General features: G+C 45.8%; 1 long non-coding RNA gene across 1 annotated transcript; it reads right to left on the minus strand.

Annotated features, from left to right (window-relative positions):
* Window positions 1-7,136: 7,136 nt before the first annotated feature.
* Window positions 7,137-18,207, minus strand: LOC140637702 (uncharacterized). Its single transcript, XR_012034767.1, has 4 exons — window positions 17,871-18,207; window positions 16,860-16,929; window positions 15,048-15,205; window positions 7,137-7,874 (listed from the first exon to the last, which is right to left on the minus strand). It is a non-coding gene; the product is annotated as an uncharacterized lncRNA (long non-coding RNA).
* Between the last annotated feature and the right edge of the window lie 3,967 nt (window positions 18,208-22,174).

The following is a 22,174-nucleotide window of genomic DNA, read 5'->3' on the forward strand; positions in this document are numbered from 1 at the left end:
CAGCTCTCTCCGGGAAGCAGGCCTAGAAGCCAGCTCTCATCTAGCAGCATTCCTATGGCAGTGAGAAGGTAGCCGTATTCTGAGTCAGGAGGTTCCAAGATTAACACTCTACTGCACCTGGAGATACCCTCCAGGTCTGCATTGTTAACTTGCGTCTCAGAAGCGTGTGGCAAACGTCTCTGGTGAAGACCTGCGAAACTCACTCTGCAGGCAGTGTGGAACTGTGAGGCTCAAATCACCCCAGCCCCCACAGAGCCCGGGGCCAGGCCAGCCCAGGTCCCTCTGGGTTAGAGGCTGGTGTCCTGTGCAGGGCGTGCCGCCCTCCAGGAGGGGCAGTGGGAGGAGGCAGGGCACAGTGCATACCGTGCTCCACCCACCTGCCTCACCCAGTCGTGGGCTCCCTGCATTCCCTCCTCCCTGCAACCTCTGTACTCTATGGGACACCAGGGATTCTGATGGGAGCCGGCTCTCCAGAGAACCCCGGGGAGGCTGAGCATGTCCCACAGGGGACAGCTTCCCCAGGTCCTTGCTGGGGTCCGATGGTGTGGGGGCAGAGGTATGATGGTGGTGGAGTGTGGGGGATGGTGTAGGGAGGATGGTGTGTGGGTATAGTGTGGGTGGGGAATGTGTGGGGTGTCGGGGATGGTGTAGGTGGGATGCTATGGGGACGATCCCATGGGGGATGATGATGTAGGTGGATGGTGTGGAGGTGGGTAATGAGAGGGATAGCCTCCACAGAAGAGCCCCCAAGCCCCCGGGTCTCCGCCGCTTCTCTCCGAACCCTGCGTTCACTCTGCCTACGTCCAAGCTTCTTTTGGTTTTGTTTTTTTATCTCAGACTGTTGTGCCCAAGATTGCAAATCCGAGAAACCACCGAGAAGCCGACACCGATGGAAACGCACGAGGGTTTTTTTTCAAGCTCGAGCTTGCGTCCAAGTACACCCGACACAGTGGAGCAGGGACTTGGACCCCGAGGTGGGTTTTAGCTTAGTTTTAAGGGCTGGTCTCGGGGACCTCCCGAAGGGCTGGAGCAATTTCTCAAGTTCTGTTTACATTTTGATATGGGGCCTTCAAGAGCATTGAGCTCTGTTCTCATTCTAATAGGGGCTTCCCGCCCTAGGCCTGGGCTCAGTTCTTATGCTAATGTGGGGCTTTCAAAGACATTAAGCTGTAAACTTTTTTTTTTTCCTGTAACTGAAGTAATGAAAATTTCAGCTCTTCTTTGCAGGGGCGTGGGATGGCTGGACGTGTGCTAACACTGGATTAAAAGTGGAATGGCCTTAATTTTCTCGGCCTCAAAAAAAATTTTTTTTTTCTCGGCCTCCACGCGTCCCGTCTTCCTATCTAGCTCCTTCCCCCTTCCCCGGAGCTCCTAAGAGAGCAATTGCAAATGACCTCTGGTGGCAGCGTGTGTTGGGGGACAGGTCCAGGGATTTGGGATCAGGAAGACCTGGAGCGCGGGCGTCCCGGCTGTGAAGCCGGATTCGATGCTGCAGACTCTTATTCCCTAAGGCTATTTTGACAACTGACTTTGTACATAGAAAAGCTCTCCTTTGTCTTTAAAAGATGAAGAGCAAGTCAAAGCGGTTTTTCTCTGCCCATCTGATTCCTCAGATTCCAATCTGAGACATATTTCCTGTTAATAAGGATAATTTACTATCCGCAGTACTATGGTTAAAATATTCTGACACAAGTAATTCAGAGGGCTGAAGGTTCCTCATCTCTTCACAGCTCAGTCACTCATCAGGAAATGCATCTTTATGGATTTGGAAAGAACCAAGAGACATTATTACCAATGGTCATATTATTATGTTAAAGATTCTTCCTTGAGATCCCAGGAAGGCAATTTTTCCTTGGGCTTGCGGAGGCCTCTTGGAGTGAGGTTAGAATCAGAAATTGTGAGTTTGGGTTTCAGATAATGAACTGGTTAGCTACGTAAACACGGACAGGCATTTAGGTTCTTTTTGAATTTCAATTCCCTTAAAAGCTATAGAATAATTTCTAAACACCTCATTAGACTGTTGCAGGATTTCTTTATTGCTAATACAAGTTAACATTCATATGGCACATATTATGTGCCAAGAATTGTGTCATGCTTCACATAAAAGAACTCATGGGATCCTCCAACAACCCTATGGGCAGATACTGTTATCTTGATGGGCCAACTAAAGGATAGATAGGAAGAAAACATCTTGTCCAAGGTCATTTGACCTAGCTAGTTAAGTGGATTCGAACTCAGGAAGCCTGGCTCCAGGCTGTTATGGCCACCAGAAAATATTTATTAAGTACTTACTAACGTCCTAGATATTGTACAAATAAAGTCCAACTCTTTATCATTAGAGCTCTATGGCACAGGCATTATTACTGTCACAGTTTTGCAGAGAAAGAAGTAGGTTCAGAGCCTAAGCTCAAGGGACTTGCCCAGAGCCCTACAATTCAGAGGCAGAAACCTTCCTTTTCCTCATAATATTCTCCTTCCACCACTTACCTTCTCCTTTCTCTAAGTCTTAATATAAATGTTGCTTCTTCTGGTCATCTTCTCCGAGGCCCCAGTTAGACTAAGCCTTCTTATATATGTACTTGTAGCAAGCTGTATATTTACCTTTATATTGGCTACTATAATCTTGTTTAGTTGTCTTTCGGTCACTTTTTGGTTAGTATCCGTCTCTCCCACCAGCATGGCCTGGAGGGAGCTAGGGACTGCATCTATGTCTGGTTAACTTGGTATTCCTAGCACCTTGCACATAGTAGCTATGCACCAAATACTTAATAAATTAATGGATCCCTAATCCCTAATCAACATCTCGAGTTGATGTTGATAAACATTAGAACATGAAATGGACAAAGATAAGAATGAAATTGCTGAATGAAATGATAAAAAGCAATTTTATCCATTCACTCATTCAGTATTTTATCAGGTGCCTACTGTATGCCATATCTGAGCGAAGGAAAATGATACGTGATTCCATTAGGGTATTATAATAGCAACTTAAAAATTGGCCTTCTAAGGCATTTGCTATAGTTGAAAGCTCTAACTAAAAGGCTCAGTGATTAGAAAGGAACTCAATAAAATCAAAATAAAGTATTATCTGGGCAGTAATTTCCCAGTAAATTTGGTTTAATAAAAATTTCACATGAATCATTTCTTAACTGACACTGAAGCACTGTGAACTCTTTGGAAGACAAATGTCCAGGAAATAAATGTTATGCATTGCTAATTTTAAAGGCACTTGCAATATGGTGTCTACTATAAAAGAAGTATTTTTATCTGATTTTTGCTATTTAATATCCTTTCCTGCTTTTCAGGTTGAGGAGGTGTTCATAAGTGTTTTTCTTTCCTTCTGATATAAAATTCTTACTTTGTTCCCATCGAAGGAACTCTTTAAGAATAAGGCAAAAATTAATTAAACTATTCTTAAAATGTCTTCATACTTGGAGCCTGATACATTTAAGTCAATTTTCAAAATAAATCTTACTGATTAGAAAAAAAAACAAAGATTTATAGGGAAATTGAGAAGATAGTACAGAGAATTCTCATGGGCTTGCACTCAATTTCTCCAATTATCAATATCTTATATTAGTACGGTACAAATATTAGCTAATGAATCAGTATTAAAATATTCGCATTCACCAAAGACCATACTTTATTCAGATTTCCTTAATTTTTGCTAAGTTACCATCCCTCACATCACATTACACTTGTCCTCATGTTTTCTTAGGCTCCTCTGGATTGTGACAATTTTTCAGCCTCTCCTTGTTGTTGTTGAACTGGAACACTTTGAGAAGTAGAGTATTTTGTAAAATTTCCCTCAGGTGGGACATGTCTGTTGTTTATCTCATGATTGAACTGGGATTGCGGATTATATACAGAGATATACTGCCATTTTTATTATATCATATAAAGTATAGATACTATCAACATGATTTATCAGTCTTGGTATCGATCTGATCATCTTGCTGAGGTAGTGTTTGTCAGCTTTCTCCATAGTAAAGTGATTCTTTATTATTATTATAATATTATTATTATTATAACTTTTTCATAATCTATTTTGTAGAAGGAAGTTACTATGTGTATTCCACACATAAGAGTGGGAAGTTACGCTCATCCACTTGAGGGTGGAATGTCTGCACAAATTGTTTGAAATTCTTCTACATGGGAGATTTCTCTTTCTTCTGTGTTTGTTTTTCAAAGATGTTATTTATTTATTTGAGAGAGAGAGAGGAGAGAAAAAGCATGAGCGAGAGGGGCAGAGGGAGAGGGAGAAGCAGGTTCCCTGCTGAACAGGGAGACTGCCTTGGGATGTGGATCATGATCTGAGCCTAAGGCAGAAGCTTAACTGACTGAGCCACCCAGGTGCCCCTCTTTCTTTCTTTTACAATTTTTAATATTAGTATAGATTCATGGATATTTATTTTACACTTTGGGTTATAATTCAACACTACTTATTTTGTTGCTTATATTGTCTCCGCTCTGGCCAGGGGAGCTCTTTCAGTTGACACCTGTGTCTCTTTAACATATTTCCATCAGTATGGAGTCTTTTGTCCATAAATTTGTGAAAGACAAACTTTATGTAAATCTCATTTTTGATTTGCACTTTGTTTCTGTTTGCCTCCTTCCCTCTCTCTTTGCTGTTTCATTTCTTTATTTATTATGATCTGAAAATAGGAAAGGACATAGGATTTCAAATTTTGCTATTTTAAGGTAAATCAATTCTCCTTGGTGCCTAGCCAGTGGTTCTCAAATGTTAGTGTGAAAAGAATAACCTGGAGACTTCTCTTGTCTTCTCAGTTTCCTTATCTGTTAGTTGAGGGGATCGGTTTCCATACCGTTCATTAACTCTTTGTTTTTAATGACAATCATGGATTTGTCATTATTGGACCGTCACTAATAAATATCACAGAAAGTGAATTCATTTCTCTTTCTCCCTCTCCCTCGTTTTTTGCATTTTTCCATTCTGGAACTTTGATTTGCTTTTCAGAATACTTATTTATTTGAAGTGGGAAAGAGTTTCAGTCATTTTCCATTCACATTTGTAACTTTTTTATGATCTACTGAGGGCCATTTCATAAATGAATTGCTGAGGATGGCTGAGCCGTCCAGTACCTTTTTTTAATTTAAATTTAAATTTAAAAAAATTTTTATTTAAATTCAATTTGTCAACATGTAGTATAATACCCAGCATTCATCACATCACATGCCCTCCTTAATGCCCGTCCCCCAGTTAAACTATCCTCCCACCCACCTCCCCTTCCGCAATCCTTTGTTTCCCCAAGTTAGGAGTCTCTCATAGTTTATCTTCTGTGAGACCCAGGAAATTTAACAAAAATCCCCTACCCCTGGACAAGCAGAGCAGGACTGATGCCATTTTGTGTTACACCTGCCACCTCCTGTATGACCCCCACATAACCTTAACCTGCTTATTGCTTAAGGCGCTGCCCCACCCTAGTCAAGCCGCTGGGCACACCCTAATCGGAAATCGGCTCATAACCACGTAATCCTGCTTTGTGCCCACCAAAACTGCGCGCCAATTCTGACCAAAGTAATAGGCCAGCTCAAATGGATACTATAGGGTAAGATGTAATTCAATCGGCCACCTGCGTGTGTACCGACATGACTGTGCAACTTTCTGCGTATCCCATGGGCCACTGGCCCCTATAAAGCTGATACGCCCCTTAGTCTCAGGGTCCAAGTCCTTGCTCCGTTGTGTCGGGTACACTTGGACCCAAGCTCGAGCTTGTAAATAAACCCTCGTGTGTTTGTATCAGTGTCGGCTCCTCCGTGGTTTCTCGGATTCGCAATCTTGGGGACAACACTGCCTCTCTCAATTTTCTCCACTCAGTTTCCCTCCTCTCCCTTATGATCCTCTTCACTCTTTCTTACATTCGACATAAGAGTGAAACCGCATGATAATTCTTTCTCCATGTGGCTTATTTTATTCAGCATAATACCCTCCAGTTCCATGTCCATGAAAATGGTAGGTATTCATCCTTGCAGATGGCTAAATAATAATACATTGTATATATAGACCACATCTTCTTTATCCATTCATCTGTTGAAGGACATCAAGTCTCCTTCCACAGTTTGGCTATTAACATTGCCGGTGTGAACATTGGGGTGCAAGTGTCCAGTCAGTTCACTACATCTGTGTCTTTGGGTTAAATACCCAGTAGTGCAATCGATGGGTTGTAGTATAGCTCCATTTCCAGCTTTTTGAGGAACCTCCACACTGTTTTCCAGAGTGGCTGCACCAGTTCACATTCCCACTAACAATGCAAGAGTGTTCCACTTTCTCCACATCCTCTCCAACATTTGTCGTTTCCCGTCTTGTTAATTTCTCCCATTTTCACTGGTGTGAGGTGGTATCTCATTGTGGTTTTGATTTCTATCTCCCTGATGAAAAGTCACGTGGAGCATTTTTTCATGTGCTTGCTCACTCTGTGTAGGTCTTCTTTGGAGAAAAGCGGGTACCTTTAAGTTGGAGAAGAGATGGCAACTCAAGGGGTGTTATTTCCTGTCATGGCCACATACCAGAAGGTTCTTGAGTATGTGTATGTGCGTTTGCCTGTGCCTGTGAGGAGAGGTCGTTGGATAGAATTTGAAAGCAGATCTTCTCCATATTTATAGGTCTATATCTATTTCTCTCTCTTTCTGCACACATCTCTTTCTAACCATTTTGTCTCTATCTCTATAGGGAGATCTATATATGGACGTATAGAGATTAGATATAGAAATGTTTAGTTTGCATATTTAAATATAAATATATAGTTCTGTTTATAGATAATTATTATATTATGAGTAATACATTTAATAATAAATATATTAAGTGGAAACATAGATTTATGTTTATATGTTTGTTTATATAAACATCTATTTATGTTCCTGGGAGCGATCTATCAGTAGATCTATCACTCTATCATCTATCTAGCTAGCTAGCTATATATCCCAGGAAGAGAAAAACCCAGATCGAACAGATGGGAATGTCCCCCTCCGGAATGTGTCATACAAGAAGATAGGCAAAAATCTTCTGTACTTTCCTGATGTGCTGATGCAATTAACTCAGAGATGTACCTGTGATGTACTGTGGGCCAGGAGCCAGTGGTCAAGAGAGAATCCTTGAGACATTTTCCATGCAAAAAGGTGTTTTTATTAAAGTATGGGGACAGGACCCCTGGGCCTGAAAAGCTTCACCAGGATTATGAGGAGCCTTGGTTATAATCTTTTAAGTTGCTGTGTGGGATGGGGACTCTAGAGATAAAAGAAGTTTCCAAAAGGATGTTCACACTTGAAAGATTTACAGGATCCTGGAGGTCTGGCTATCAGCAAACAAATGTTGCTTTTGGCCTCTAGCAAAGCATTAACATTCAGGCAGCTGTGAATTCTTGTAAGAATGTCCCACTCTGTCGGTTTCAAGTATTTGTTTATGGACTGCAAGTTTGTTAGGAAATGTAATTGTAGGGATGCCTGAGTGGCTCAGTGGTTGATCCTGGGGTCCTAGGATGGGGTTCCACATTGGGCTTCCCACAGGGAGCCTGCTTCTCCCTTTGTCTCTGTCTCTGCCTCTCTCTCTTTCTCTCTCTCTCTCTCTCTGTGTCTCTCATGAGCAAATAAAATCTTTTTTTAAAAAAGCAGATATAATTTTAAACTATATTTTTTTGGCCTTAGTTCCCCCTATCACCTGGGTCTTCTATCCCTCCATGCATCTCTTGGTTCGTTGGCCTTTGGTGGTGAAGAATCCAAAGGATATGAGGCAGGAGGTGAGTGAGATGGGATTAAGCCAATGAAGTAATTTCCCAGGGAGCTTGGGTAAGAGAAGTGCAGCAGGCAGAATGAAGTGAGAAAGTCAGGTTCTTGTCTCACGGAGTCGAAGAATGAATCTGGTGGACAAAGAGTGAGTAAAGCGACGGGAGTTTATTAAGCAAGGATACTGAGAAAGCTCTCAGGAGTGGGAGGGGCCCAGGCTGGGTTGCCCACATGAGTAAGGACTAGTGATAACATCTTTCACATCTTTAATGGTTTACTTCTTTTTGGAGTCTGGTTATCCTTTTTTGGGCACAGAGGACTGTCCTAAAAAAGACCCTCTCTACCCATACCTAGGGCAGGGTGGTCTCGTTTGTTTCTTTATTTCTGGTTTCCTTACATCTCAGCATCCTTAGGATCTTTGTGAGCCTGAATCTGTAGCCCCCTACCTATTTCTTCCTACCTAGACTCTCCTGTCCCTCAGTCAAGAACAGGAGAGATGTGGCTCTGAGAAAAGGTGCACTAAGAAACATTGTCACAGTTTCAATATTCCCTCCCCACAATTTGTGAGACCCAATTACTTCCAAACTCCTTTTTCCTCCTTTTTGTTTTGGATGGCAATGCTGCTCTGTGACTGACCTACACAACCAATGGCTCAGTAACAGTTCAACACTGTGGAGAGAACCCAAGGGTCTGCTGGGGAAGCATGAAGGAGAACTGTGGACTTGCTTGTTTTGCCCTCAGAAATCAGCATTAAGGATCCTGATATGAAGTTCAAAAGACTGCAGGTAGTACTCTGGGACATAGATCGAAACCCAGTGGGGACGGAGCCTGTCTCTGTACCTGTCATATAGAAGGCCAAATAGACTTCTTTTTGGAATGGACGGGTGTTGAATAAATAGGAGAATCTGTGTATGCTGGGTCTGTTTCAGGTCACTGATTCATACTTAGGGAAAGACATTAATCCAGGGACTGGTTCTCTGAACAAGTCCTGGGAAAACATATCCTAAGTTATTTGAAAAGAGTAGTAAGATAGATAAGGAGTTCAGAATTGAGAAAAATATTAAAATCATCTGAGGAAAGTAGAGGTGTTCATCACGCAAGTGGGTTTCTTGCAATTTACTCACTTATAGCTTGTATATTCTGAACAGAAAAAAAGAAAGGGAAGGAACCGCATGTGCTTGAGGTCATCAATTTCATCTATAAAAAGGAAATAATACTGCCTGTCCCGTGACACTGTTGTGAGGACTAATAGTGATGGTTGTTGATGTAGAGACTTGCTAGGTCCAGTCACCATAAAATGTAAAAACAACACACTTTTTTTTTTTAATTTATTTTTTTATTGGTGTTCAATTTACTAACATACAGAATAACACCCAGTACCCGTCACCCGTTCACTCCCACCCCCCGCCCTCCTCCCCTTCTACCACCCCTAGTTCGTTTCCCAGAGTTAGCAGTCTTTACGTTCTGTCTCCCTTTCTGATATTTCCCACACATTTCTTCTCCCTTCCCTTATTTTCCCTTTCACTATTATTTATATTCCCCAAATGAATGAGAACATATAATGTTTGTCCTTCTCCGACTGACTTACTTCACTCAACAGAATACCCTCCAGTTCCATCCACGTTGAAGCAAATGGTGGGTAGTTGTCATTTCTAATAGCTGAGTAATATTCCATTGTATACATAAACCACATCTTCTTTATCCATTCATCTTTCTTTGGACACCGAGGCTCCTTCCACAGTTTGGCTATCGTGGCCATTGCTGCTAGAAACATCGGGGTGCAGGTGTCCCGGCGTTTCATTGCATTTGTATCTTTGGGGTAAATCCCCAACAGTGCAATTGCTGGGTCGTAGGGCAGGTCTATTTTTAACTGTTTGAGGAACCTCTACACAGTTTTCCAGAGTGGCTGCACCAGTTCACAGTCCTACCAACAGTGTAAGAGGGTTCCCTTTTCTCCGCATCCTCTCCAACATTTGTTGTTTCCTGCCTTGTTAATTTTCCCCATTCTCACTGGTGTGAGGTGGTATCTCATTGTAGTTTTGATTTGTATTTCCCTGATGGCAAGTGATGCAGAGCATTTTCTCATATGCATGTTGGCCATGTCTATGTCTCCCTCTGTGAGATTTCTGTTCATGTCTTTTGCCCATTTCATGATTGGATTGTTTGTTTCTTTGGTGTTGAGTTTAAGAAGTTCTTTATAGATCTTGGAAACTAGCCCTTTATCTGATATGTCATTTGCAAATATCTTTTCCCATTCTGTAGGTTGTCTTTGAGTTTTGTTGACTGTATCCTTTGCTGTGCAAAAGCTTCTTATCTTGATGAAGTCCCAATAGTTCATTTTTGCTTTTGTTTCTTTTGCCTTCGTGGATGTATCTTGCAAGAAGTTACTATGGCCGAGTTCAAAAAGGGTGTTGCCTGTGTTCTTCTCTAGGATTTTGATGGAATCTTGTCTCACATTTAGATCTTTCATCCATTTTGAGTTTATCTTTGTGTCTGGTGAAAGAGAGTGGTCTAGTTTCATTCTTCTGCATGTGGATGTCCAATTTTCCCAGCACCATTTATTGAAGAGACTGTCTTTCTTCCAATGGATAGTCTTTCCTCCTTTATCGAATATTAGTTGCCCATAAAGTTCAGGGTCCACTTCTGGATTCTCTATTCTGTTCCACTGATCTATGTGTCTGTTTTTGTGCCAGTACCACACTGTCTTGATGACCACAGCTTTGTAGTACAACCTGAAATCTGGCATTGTGATGCCCCCAGCTATGGTTTTCTTTTTTAAAATTCCCCTGGCTATTCGGGGTCTTTTCTGATTCCACACAAATCTTAAAATAATTTGTTCTAACTCTCTGAAGAAAGTCCATGGTATTTTGATAGGGATTGCATTAAACGTGTATATTGCCCTGGGTAACATTGACATTTTCACAATATTAATTCTGCCAATCCATGAGCATGGAATATTTTCCCATCTCTTTGTGTCTTCCTCAATTTCTTTCAGAAGTGTTCTATAGTTTTGAGGGTATAGATCCTTTACATGTTTGGTGAGGTTTATTCCTAGGTATCTTATGCTTTTGGGTGCAATTGTAAATGGGATTGACTCCTTAATTTCTCTTTCTTCAGTCTCATTGTTAGTGTATAGAAATGCCACTGACTTCTGGGCATTGATTTTGTATCCTGCCACACTACCGAATTGCTGTATGAGTTCTAGCAATCTTGGGGTGGAGACTTTTGGGTTTTCTATGTAGAGTATCATGTCATCGGCGAAGAGGGAGAGTTTGACCTCTTCTTTGCCAATTTGAATGCCTTTAATGTCTTTTTGTCTGATTGCTGAGGCTAGGACTTCCAGTACTATGTTGAACAGCAGTGGTGAGAGTGGACATCCCTGTCTTGTTCCTGATCTTAGGGGAAAGGCTCCCAGTGCTTCCCCATTGAGAATGATATTTGCTGTGGGCTTTTCATAGATGGCTTTTAAGATGTCGAGGAATGTTCCCTCTATCCCTACACTCTGAAGAGTTTTGATCAGGAATGGATGCTGTATTTTGTCAAATGCTTTCTCTGCATCCAATGAGAGGATCATATGGTTCTTGGTTTTTCTCTTGCTGATATGATGAATCACATTGATTGTTTTACGGGTGTTGAACCAGCCTTGTGTCCCAGGGATAAATCCTACTTGGTCATGGTGAATAATTTTCTTAATGTACTGTTGGATCCTATTGGCCAGTATCTTGTTGAGAATTTTTGCATCCATGTTCATCAGGGATATTGGTCTGTAATTCTCCTTTTTGGCGGGGTCTTTGTCTGGCTTTGGAATTAAGGTGATGCTGGCTTCATAGAACGAATTTGGAAGTACTCCATCTCTTTCTATCTTTCCAAACAGCTTTAGGAGAATAGGTATGGTTTCTTCTTTAAACGTTTGATAAAATTCCCCTGGGAAGCCATCTGGCCCTGGACTCTTGTGTCTTGGGAGGTTTTTGATGACTGCTTCAATTTCCTCCCTGGTTATTGGCCTGTTCAGGTTTTCTATTTCTTCCTGTTCCAGTTTTGGTAGTTTGTGGCTTTCCAGGAATGCGTCCATTTCTTCTAGATTGCCTAATTTATTGGCGTATAGCTGTTCATAATATGTTTTTAAAATCGTTTGTATTTCCTTGGTGTTGGTAGTGATCTCTCCTTTCTCATTCATGATTTTATTAATTTGAGTCTTCTCTCTCTTCTTTTTAATAAGGCTGGCTAATGGTTTATCTATCTTATTAATTCTTTCAAAGAACCAACTCCTGGTTCTGTTGATCTGTTCCACAGTTCTTCTGGTCTCGATTTCGTTGAGTTCTGCTCGAATCCTTATTAACTCCCTTCTTCTCTTGGGTGTAGGATCTATTTGCTGTTTTTTCTCTAGCTCCTTTATGTGTAAGGTTAGCTTTTGTATTTGAGTTCTTTCCAGTTTTTGAATGGATGCTTGTATTGCGATGTATTTCCCCCTTAGGACTGCTTTTGCTGCATCCCAAAGATTTTGAACGGTTGTATCTTCATTCTCCTTAGTTTCCATGAATCTTTTTAATTCTTCCTTAATTTCCTGGTTGACCCTTTTATCTTTTAGCAGGATGGTCCTTAACCTCCATGTGTTTGAGGTCCTTCCAAACTTCTTGTTGTGATTTAGTTCTAATTTCAAGGCATTATGGTCCGAGAATATGCAGGGGACAATCCCAATCTTTTGGTATCGTTTCAGACCTGATTTGTGACCCAATATGTGGTCTATTCTGGAGAAAGTTCCATGTGCGCTTGAGAAGAATGTGTATTCAGTTGAGTTTGGATGTAACGTTCTGTAGATATCTGTGAAATCCATCTGGTCCAGTGTATCATTTAAAGCTCTCGTTTCTTTGGAGATGTTTTGCTTAGAAGACCTATCGAGTATAGAAAGAGCTAGATTGAAGTCACCAAGTATAAGTGTATTATTATCTAAGTATTTCTTCACTTTGGTTAATAATTGATGTATATATTTGGCAGCTCCCACATTCGGAGCATATATATTGAGGATTGTTAAGTCCTCTTGTTGAATAGATCCTTTAAGTATGATATAGTGTCCCTCTTCATCTCTCACTACAGTCTTTGGGGTAAATTTTAGTTTATCTGATATAAGGATGGCTACCCCTGCTTTCTTTTGAGGACCATTCGAATGGTAAATGGTTCTCCAACCTTTTATTTTCAGGCTGTAGGTGTCCTTCTGTCTAAAATGAGTCTCTTGTAGACAGCAAATAGATGGGTCCTGCTTTTTTATCCAGTCTGAAACCCTGCGCCTTTTGATGGGGTCATTAAGCCCGTTCACATTCATAGTTACTATTGAGAGATATGAGTTTAGTGTCATCATGATATCTATTCAGTCTTTGTTTTTGTGGACTGTTCCACTGAACTTCTTCTTAAAGGGGAATTTTAAGAGTCCCCCTTAAAATTTCTTGCAGAGCTGGTTTGGAGGTCACATATTCTTTTAGTTGCTGCCTGTCTTGGAAGCTCTTTATCTCTCCTTCCATTTTGAATGAGAGCCTTGCTGGATAAAGTATTCTTGGTTGCATGTTCTTCTCATTTAGGACCCTGAATATATCCTGCCAGCCCTTTCTGGCCTGCCAGGTCTCTGTGGAGAGGTCTGCTGTTACCCTAATACTCCTCCCCATAAAATTCAGGGATTTCTTGTCTCTTGCTGCTTTAAGGATCTTCTCCTTATCTTTGGAATTTGCAAGCTTCACAATTAAATGTCGAGGTGTTGAACGGTTTTTATTGATTTTAGGGGGGGATCTCTCTATTTCCTGGATCTGAATGCCTGTTTCCCTTCCCAGATTAGGAAAGTTTTCAGCTAGAATTTGTTCAAATACATATTCTGGCCCTCTGTCCCTTTCGGCGTCCTCGGGAACCCCAATTAAACGTTGGTTTTTCTTCCTCAGGCTGTCGTTTATTTCCCTTAATCTATCTTCATGGTCTTTTAATTGTTTGTCTCTTTTTTCCTCAGTTTCCCTCTTTGCTATCAACTTGTCTTCTATGTCACTTACTCGTTCTTCCACCTCGTTAACCCTCGTCGTTAGGACTTCTAGTTTGGATTGCATCTCATTCAATTGATTTTTAATTTCTGCCTGATTAGCTCTAAATTCTGCAGTCATGAAGTCTCTTGAGTCCTTTATACTTTTTTCTAGAGCCACCAGTAGCTGTATAATAGTCCTTCTGAATTGGCTTTCTGACATTGAATTGTAATCCAGATTTTGTAACTCTGTGGGAGAGAGGACTGTTTCTGATTCTTTCTTTTGAGGTGAGGTTTTCCTTCTAGTCATTTTGCTCAGTGCAGAGTGGCCCAAAGCAAATTGTATTGGGAAAAAGAGAAAAAGAGAGGAGAGAAAGAAGGAAAGAAAATAGAAAGAGAAAAAAAAAAAGGGAAGAAAAAGAGAAAAAAAAACGAAAAAAAAAAAAAAAAGAAGAAAAAGAGAAAGAAAAAGAAAGGAGAAAAAAAGGGGGTGGGGGAAGGAAACAAATCAAAAAGCAAAACAAAACAAAACAAAACAAAAAAAAAGAACCACAGGGGAGTATCTTCTGATTCTGTGTTCTTTAAGTCCCTTGGCTTCCCCTGGAAGTTGTCAGTCTAGCTGATCTTCTGGGGGAGGGGCCTGTTGTGCTGATTTTCAGGTGTTAGCAGTTGGGTAGCTGCTCTGCCCCTGCCTGGTGCAGGGCTCAGTGGGGGTTGTTTACCCCGTGAGGCCGCAGGAGGAACAGCCCCAGTGGCGGGGCAGCTCTGGAAACCTGGATTCAGCTCCGGCAGGAACTCCGTCTGCAGGGCCTGGAGGCTCCGGGGCGGGGCCGTTGCTCTGCTCAGCTGGGGCAGGAGCGTCCTTGCTGTCCTGGGCCCTCCCGGCCTCTGCCTGTCCCGGGGGAGGCAGGATCCTGGGCTGTGTCTCGGCGCCCTGTGCTCCGGAGTCTGCGCTGTTGGATTCGCGCTCCCGGGCTGCGTAACCCCCTCCGCGGAGCTGCCGCCCGAGCCCCTCCGAGCTGCTCCGGGTCCCGCCGCGCGCTGCAGCCCTTAGGGAGCTCGGCGCACTCTCCTGGGCGCGCAGTTGCTCTGTTACTGTCCCAGGGAGCCCGAGGGCATCCTCGCCCTCCTGGGTCTTGCTCCAACTCCCCGCGAGCCCCTTTCCCCCGGGAAGGTCGGTGCAGCTCCTGCGTCTCCGGGACGGGGCTCTCCTGTCCTGGGGACACTCGCCCTGGCCTCAGCCCAGCTCCTCGCGGGGCCCCTCCCCCTTGGAGGCCTTTGTTCCTTTATTTCTTTTTCCCCGTCTTCCTACCTTGATAGATGCGCGAACTCTTCTCACTGTAGCATTCCAGCTGGTCTCTCTTTAAATCTCAGGCCGAATTCATAGATTTTCAGGATAATTTGAAGGTTTTCTAGGTAGTTTGGTGGAGACAGGTGATTTGGAGACCCTACTCTTCCGCCATCTTGCTCCTCCCCCCAAAAACAACACACTTGATTAATATAGCTACCAATATAGCTGCCATATACTTTTTCATTTTATTTATTTATTTATTTATTTATTTATTTATTTATTTATTTATTTATTTATTTATTTATTTATTTATTATTTGAGAGAGAGAGAGGGAGAGAGAGGCAGAGACACAGATAGAGGGAGAAGCAGGTTCCATGCAGGGAGCCTGACGTGGGACTCCATGCTGCATCTCCAGCATCCCACACTGGGCTGAAGGTGGCGCTAAATCGCTGAGCCACCGGGGCTGCCCTACAATATACTTGTTAAAAATATATTTTATCTATTTATTCATGAGAGAGAGAGAGAAAGAGAGAGAGAGAGAGGCAGAGACACAGGCAGAGGGAGAGGCAGGCTCCATGCAGGGAGCCCGAAGTGGGACTCCATTCTGGGTCTCCAGGATCACGCCCTGGGCAGAAGGCAGTGCTAAACGGCTGAGCCACCCAGGCTGCCCATTTTCAATTCTTAAAACACACAATTCGACTTCTTTCTAGCAAAGTTTTATGTGAGTTGGTGTACCTATCAATTAAAAGCTGTAGGGTATGGATCCCAGACTGCCCCTAAGGTGCATGTTCAGAGCCCTTCCAATTCCTCCAAGTGCAGCCTGGAAACCACCGAGCTGGTCTGAGGTCACATCCACAGCTGTGGGAACCAAGTGCCAGAGGCCGTCACGATTTACTGGATCAGAAACCCAGTTGTCTCCTGACGCATCTGAGTCAGGGAATTGGTTTTTCTCAGGGCAGGGTGAAAAAAACCTTACACGATCAGGATTTCTCTCATCCCAAGAAAAATGCTTAGGTTTTTTTTGTTTGTTTCTTTTTTCTCATGTTGTTTGGCTATTTCTCTTGTCACATTGCCCTACTTCCTTTGGTAATTAGTTTTGGAAAGAAATCATTCACATAATGGAAATGATCTAGAAACTCAGGTTAAAAAATTTTTCTAGCCAGTGTGGATATGTGTGATTCACAGTTGCTTTAAGCCTACAGAAATTTGTTTGCACAAATTAATAACAACTTTTAATAAACAGACTTTACTGTTCACTGCTAAAAATATTCCTGTCAGAAGGGCAAGACAGCCGAAGAGTAGGGTCCCCAAGTCACCTGTCCCTACCAAACTACCTAGCTAACTCTCAAATCATCCTGAAAACCTATGAATTCGGCCTGAGATTTAAAGAGAGAACAGCTGGAACACTAGAGTGAGAAGAGTTCGCATTTCTATTAAGGCGGTTCCCACCTTGGCTTCACCGGGACCTGGTGACTGTGGTCTCCACCTTTGCCTCACCTGGACCTGGTGACTCTGGTCCCCACCTGGGCCTCACCTGGACATGGTAGCTGTGGACTTCATCTGGACCTGGTGACTGTGGTCCCCACCTGGGCCTCACCATACCTGGTGACTGGGCTCCTCAGCTACCAATGACTAACATCCAGGACGGACCCTTAGTTGCTACTGACACCAGTACCATCCCCAGGGTCTCACTTGTTCCTGGTGACTATGGTCCTTGTCTGGGCTGACCTGACTCATCCTTGGCTCTGATCCTCTCCTGGGCCTCCCCTGCCTTGCAGGTATGGTCTCCCTTGTCGTGGGTGTGTATTGTCTATGGTCCCTTCTGGGCCTCACCTGATGGTACCGGGCCACGATATCCTCCCTTCACAAGGCCAGTAGGTTCTCCGAGTCCTCCTGCATGGTGCTGCAATCCAAACACATCCAAGAATGACGGCACATGAAAACCTTCCGAGGACACATGCGTCTGGGTGCTCCCCGTGGGCAGGTCCCCCTCCATCTGACCAGAGCCGGAGACAACCCCATAGCCCTGAGGGGCAGAGGCTTGGCTAGAACATCACACGCCGGCCCTCACTGCCTGTCTGTCACTCGCCCACCTACAGTCCACCTTCCCAGCCACTGTCCCAGGACACGCCGTCACGCTGGGATCACAGTGCGCTCCCACCCCGGTATCAGGAGCACACGGGCGGGGGACCCAGGAGGCTCTGGCGAACTGCCGATCTGATGCTCGGGTTGATGTCTCCCAGCCCGGGGGATATCGAAGGTTTCTCTTAGATTCCACAAGCACAACGACCGAGGGGAGAAAGCAACGGACTAGACTTCATCAAAATTAAAACCTGATGCCAGCAAGAGTGCGACCAAACTCCCCACACTGAGGGCAACGATGCGTGAATAGCCTGAGGGGGGTTCTGGGGGGAGCACGAGGGACTCTGCCCGCATTCCAGTGCGTGAAGAGTAAGCCTGCTCACCGGTCAGGGGGACCCAGCAGGCCCTGACCGTCCTCCCCTCACCACAGAGTGGGGCGGGGGGGTGTCATCCCTGTCGGGGTCCTTGCATCTAGGACGGGCTGGAAAGGTCACGTATTGTGTCTCCCTGAATAGCACAGGCCTTACAGGGGAGCGGGGGTCCCGAGGGAGCTGCCAAACTCTGACTGCAGCCTCTTTCCCTGGACAGGGCCTTAGGGGGCCACCCTCACCCCGTGGGGCTGTGGAAGGGCTGCAGGAGCTGCTCAAGGTCATCTCATTGGGGTCGGGGTGTTTTGGACCCCAGCCCAGGAGGCCAGCGCCCCCACCCGGACCCACAGGCCCCAGAGTGGCCCACGGGGAGCAGGCATCAGGGGCCACTCACCTGTGACCTATCGCTGTGTGAGCGCCTCCTCTTTATGCATCGTGTACTGGGTAGAGTGGGAGAGTTGGGGAACTGGGTAGAGTGGGAGTTCTGGGGTACTGGGGAGAGTGGGAGAGTTGGGGTACTGGGGAGAGTGGGAGTACTGGGGAGAGCGGGAGAGTTGGGGTACTGGGGTGAGTGTGAGTACTGGGGAGAGTGGGGGTACTGGGGAGAGTGGGGGTACTGAGGAGAGTGGGAGTACTGAGCTACTTGGGAGAGCAGGAGAGTCGGGTCGCTGTGAGCCAGATCCAAAGCACGAGTGCTTCCGAAGGTCTGCAGAAGCACAGTGAGCGCCAGGCAGTAGTGGAACCCGGGGGCGTCACAGTTCCGCCCACAGTGGGGTCCCGCATCATCACTGTGGGCAGGCGGGGTCCAATCAGCACTTAGCCCTTCACCCTGAAGGCCAAGGGTCCCGGGGGAGGGTCCTGTCCCCACGCCAGGTGGGAAGGGGATGCAGGCACCCTCCCCCATCCTCGGGCCCTGCAGGCCTCCCACCATTCTAGGCAGACTGGGGGTCACAGATGTCCCCCCGACCCCCAGAGTTCACAGCATGGGGTCGCACTTAACATTTGAGGGGCTCCTGGGTGGTTCAGTCGGTTCCACGTCGACTCTTTAATTTGGCTCAGGTCAGGATCTCGAGGTTGTGGCATGGAGCCTCACATGGGGCTCGGGCTCCGTTGGGTGAGGAGTCCACTCCAGGTTCCCCTCTCCCTCTGCTCCTCCCTACCGCACCCTCTCTCAAGTAAATTTTCTAAAAATTAACATGAAGACACGTGAGCATCTTTATCCCCTCTGCAGAGGTGTCTTCGTGTGTGTAACGACCGTGTAAATGCCTTTCACGGACCCACCGGGAGTCCTACCAGAAACCCCTTTTCCTTGATATTTACTGAAGTACAGTCAACACACAATGTGACAGTAGTTTCAGGGCTACAACTAGAGACTTGACAATTCTGTGCCTTACTCAGCTCCCCCCACGAGAAGCAGCGTCACCGTCTGTCCCCGTATAAAGTTATCACAACAGTACTGACTCTATTCCCTAGGCTGTATTTTCTAAATTTCTGTGACTTATTTTATTTACAAACCAGACGCTTATAGCTGTTACTATTGTTCATCTACGTCGCCCGTGTCCTACCCACGGCCCCTCTGTCCATCAGTCAGCAGGATCCATCACATTAACCAGAGAAAGGACATGGGGTAGCCCCCGGTGGTTCAGCGGTTTAGCGCCTGCCTTCAGCCCAGGGCGTGATCCTGGAGTCCCGGGATCGAGTCCCATGTCGGGTTCCCTACATGGAGCCGCCTTTTCCCTCTGCCCGTGTCTCTGTCTTTCTCTCTCTGTGTCTCTGTGTCTCTCAAGGATATATAAATAAAATCTTAAAAAAAAGAAAAACGAGAGAAAGGACAAAAAGCATACGATCCTCTCAAGAGTTGCAGAAAAAACATTTGACAAAATACAGCATCAAAAGCATAGTGGGTTTTGAGGAAATGTCTATCAACAGAATAAAGGCCGCTAGGAAGCTGACATCATCTTCAAGGGTGAAAACCTGAAATCGTCTCCCCTAAGAGCAGGAACAAGCCAAGGAGGTCCCCTCTCAGCACTGGAAGTCCTAATGTAGTCAACAGACAGGAAACAGCAAAGGTTTCACACCTGGAAGGGGGACGTCACACTGTCCCTATTTGCTGAAGACGCGGTACTAGAAACAGGAAACCCGAGAGCCCACACCAAAACCTGTTAGAACTAATGATTGAATTCAGTAAATTCACGGGACACCAACTGAACCTACAGAGCTCAGTAGCCTTGCTGTGTCCCAATAATGAGCACTCAGGAAGGAAATGAAGGACGTGACTCCCTTCTCAGGAGCATCACAGAGAATAAATAATGAGCCTGAACCAAAGGAGCACAAGACTTATGCACTGAGCCATACCAGGCTCTGGGAGGTCGTCCTGGGCTCGTGGGGTGGAAGCCTCATCTTGTGAAAGTGTCCGCAGTTCCTGAAGCCACCCTCGGTTTCAATGTCATTCCTATCAAAATCATGGTGGTAGATCCTAGAAATAGGAAAAAAAAAAAAAAAAAACCTAACATCTGTCAGCCCCCCCGGACAGCAAATCAGTATTGGAAAAGCAGGACAGAGCGGGACGCAGCACTTTCCTATTTCAAACGATGTCACAGAGACACAGGATAAAGCAGTGTGGTTCTCGGACCCCCGGCTGGCTCTGTCGGTTAAGCATCCGACTCCTGACCTCACCTCCGGTCCTGATCTCGGGGTCCTGAGTTCTAGCCCTGGGTTGGGCCATGAACGAGGCGTGGCACCTACTTAGACCCACAGGGGGTGGTTCCAGCATAAGCTGAAGGCGCAGAACAGAGAGTGTAGAAGGAAATGTGCTCTGATACAACTGGTATTTTTTAACTTAATTTAATTTAAACCCAAATAATTAACGTATAGTGTTTTCGTTATAACGAAAGTATAATTCTACTTTCAGAGGTAGAATTCAGGGATTCACCAGTTGGAGAGAACAGCAGTGCTCGTGCTATCACCTGCCCTCCTTCGTGCCCATCCCCCGTTAACCCCTCCCCCCCCTCCAGCGACCTTCAGTTTGTTTCCTATGATTAAGAGTGTATTTCCTGCATCTGTTTTCATCTTATTTGTTTTTCCTTCCCTTCACAGTAGTTCATCTGCTTTGCTTCTTTAATTCCACCTATGAATGACACCACACGGTCATTCTTTTTCCCGACTGACTTATTTCACTTAACATGATCCCTCTAGTTCTATCCGCGTCATTGCAAATGGCAAGATTTCCTTCTCTTTGATAGCTGAGTACCATTCTTCTCTCTATGACCATCATCTATCTCCCATCCTCTTTAGCCATCATCTGTCTGAAGGCACCGAGGCTCCTCCCACAGTGTGGCTACTGTGGACCCGGCTGCTGTAGACATCGGGGCGCAGGTGTCCCGGCGTTTCATTGCATCTGTATCTTCGGAGTGAGCTCCAGGCCGTGCACCTGCCGGTCGCAGGGCAGGTCTATCGGTAACTTCCTGAGGAGCCTCCTGACTGTTTCCAGGGCGGCTGCACTAGCCCGCGGTCCCGCCCACAGTGGAAGAGGGTTGAATGAGTCTTGGTAGACGTGGTAAAAGTTTGGTCCACATTTCATTTCGCATCCTGTGGGTTCCAATTCATTGTCATTAAGCATTTCTGGGGAAGCCGGGTGTTGTGCTCCATTTCAGCGCGACGTTTCCGAAGCTCCTAGGTCTCAGCTGGAGCCTGGAAGGAGGCAGGTCCGGCCCTGGGCGCGGGGACGCCGCCTCCTGCATGGCCTCCTTCAGCTCCTGAGCGTCCCGCAGGGGGCGCCCGAACCCAGGCCCGGGTCAAGGGCGCACGTGCGCAGTAGCACGTAACAGGAGCCCCTTTGCGCTCTGGAGGCCTGAGGAGGACGTGGGGCCGCGTCCACGCTGACAGGAGCCCCGGCCTCCTCAGTACCCGCGGGTAGGCTTTAGGACCATGTGGGGCTGCCTCCACAGTGACAGGAGCCCTGGCCTCCTCAGGACTCCCGGTGAGGCTTCCAGAGGATGTGGAGCCCCGTCCTCGCTGACAGGAGCCCGGTCTCCTCAGGACCCGCGGTGAGACTTCAGGAAGATGTGGGGCCCCGTCCTCGCTGACAGGAGTCCTGGCCTCCTTAGGACCCACGGTGAGTTTTCGGGATGACGTGGGGCTGTGTCCGCGGGGACAGGAGCCCCAGCCTCCTCAGGACCCGCGGGGAGTTTGCGGGATGACGTGGGGTCGCGTCCACGCTGACAGTAGCCCCAGCTTCCTCAGGACCTGCGGTGAGTCTTCGGGATGATGTGGGGCCGCGTCTACGCTGACAGGAGTCCTGGCCTTCTCAGGACCCGCGGATAGGCTTCAGTCCCATGTGGGGCTGTGTCCATGGTGACAGGAGCCTGGCCTCCTCAGAACCTGTGGGGAGGCTTCTGGAGGATGTGTGGCATAATCCACAGTGACAGGACCCCTCTCGTCCTCAGGACCCGCTGTCTATGACTCAGGAACACATGGGGCCACGTCCGCCATGACAGGAGTCCAGCTTCCTCAGGACCCGCTGGAGGACCCTGGAGGCGCTGTTCAGAGTCACTTTCACCTCAGCAGGACTACTCAGAACGACAAGGTAAGTGAATGGGGAGAATTGAGATAGGGTTAGGGTTTAGGGTGAGCAATAGGTGGTTAAGGTTAGGTTAGATGATATGGATTAGTGATCATGGTTATGCTTACGAGTTACTG

Source organism: Canis lupus, chromosome 8 (assembly GCF_048164855.1).
Source record: "Canis lupus baileyi chromosome 8, mCanLup2.hap1, whole genome shotgun sequence".
Lineage (NCBI taxonomy): Eukaryota > Metazoa > Chordata > Mammalia > Carnivora > Canidae > Canis > Canis lupus.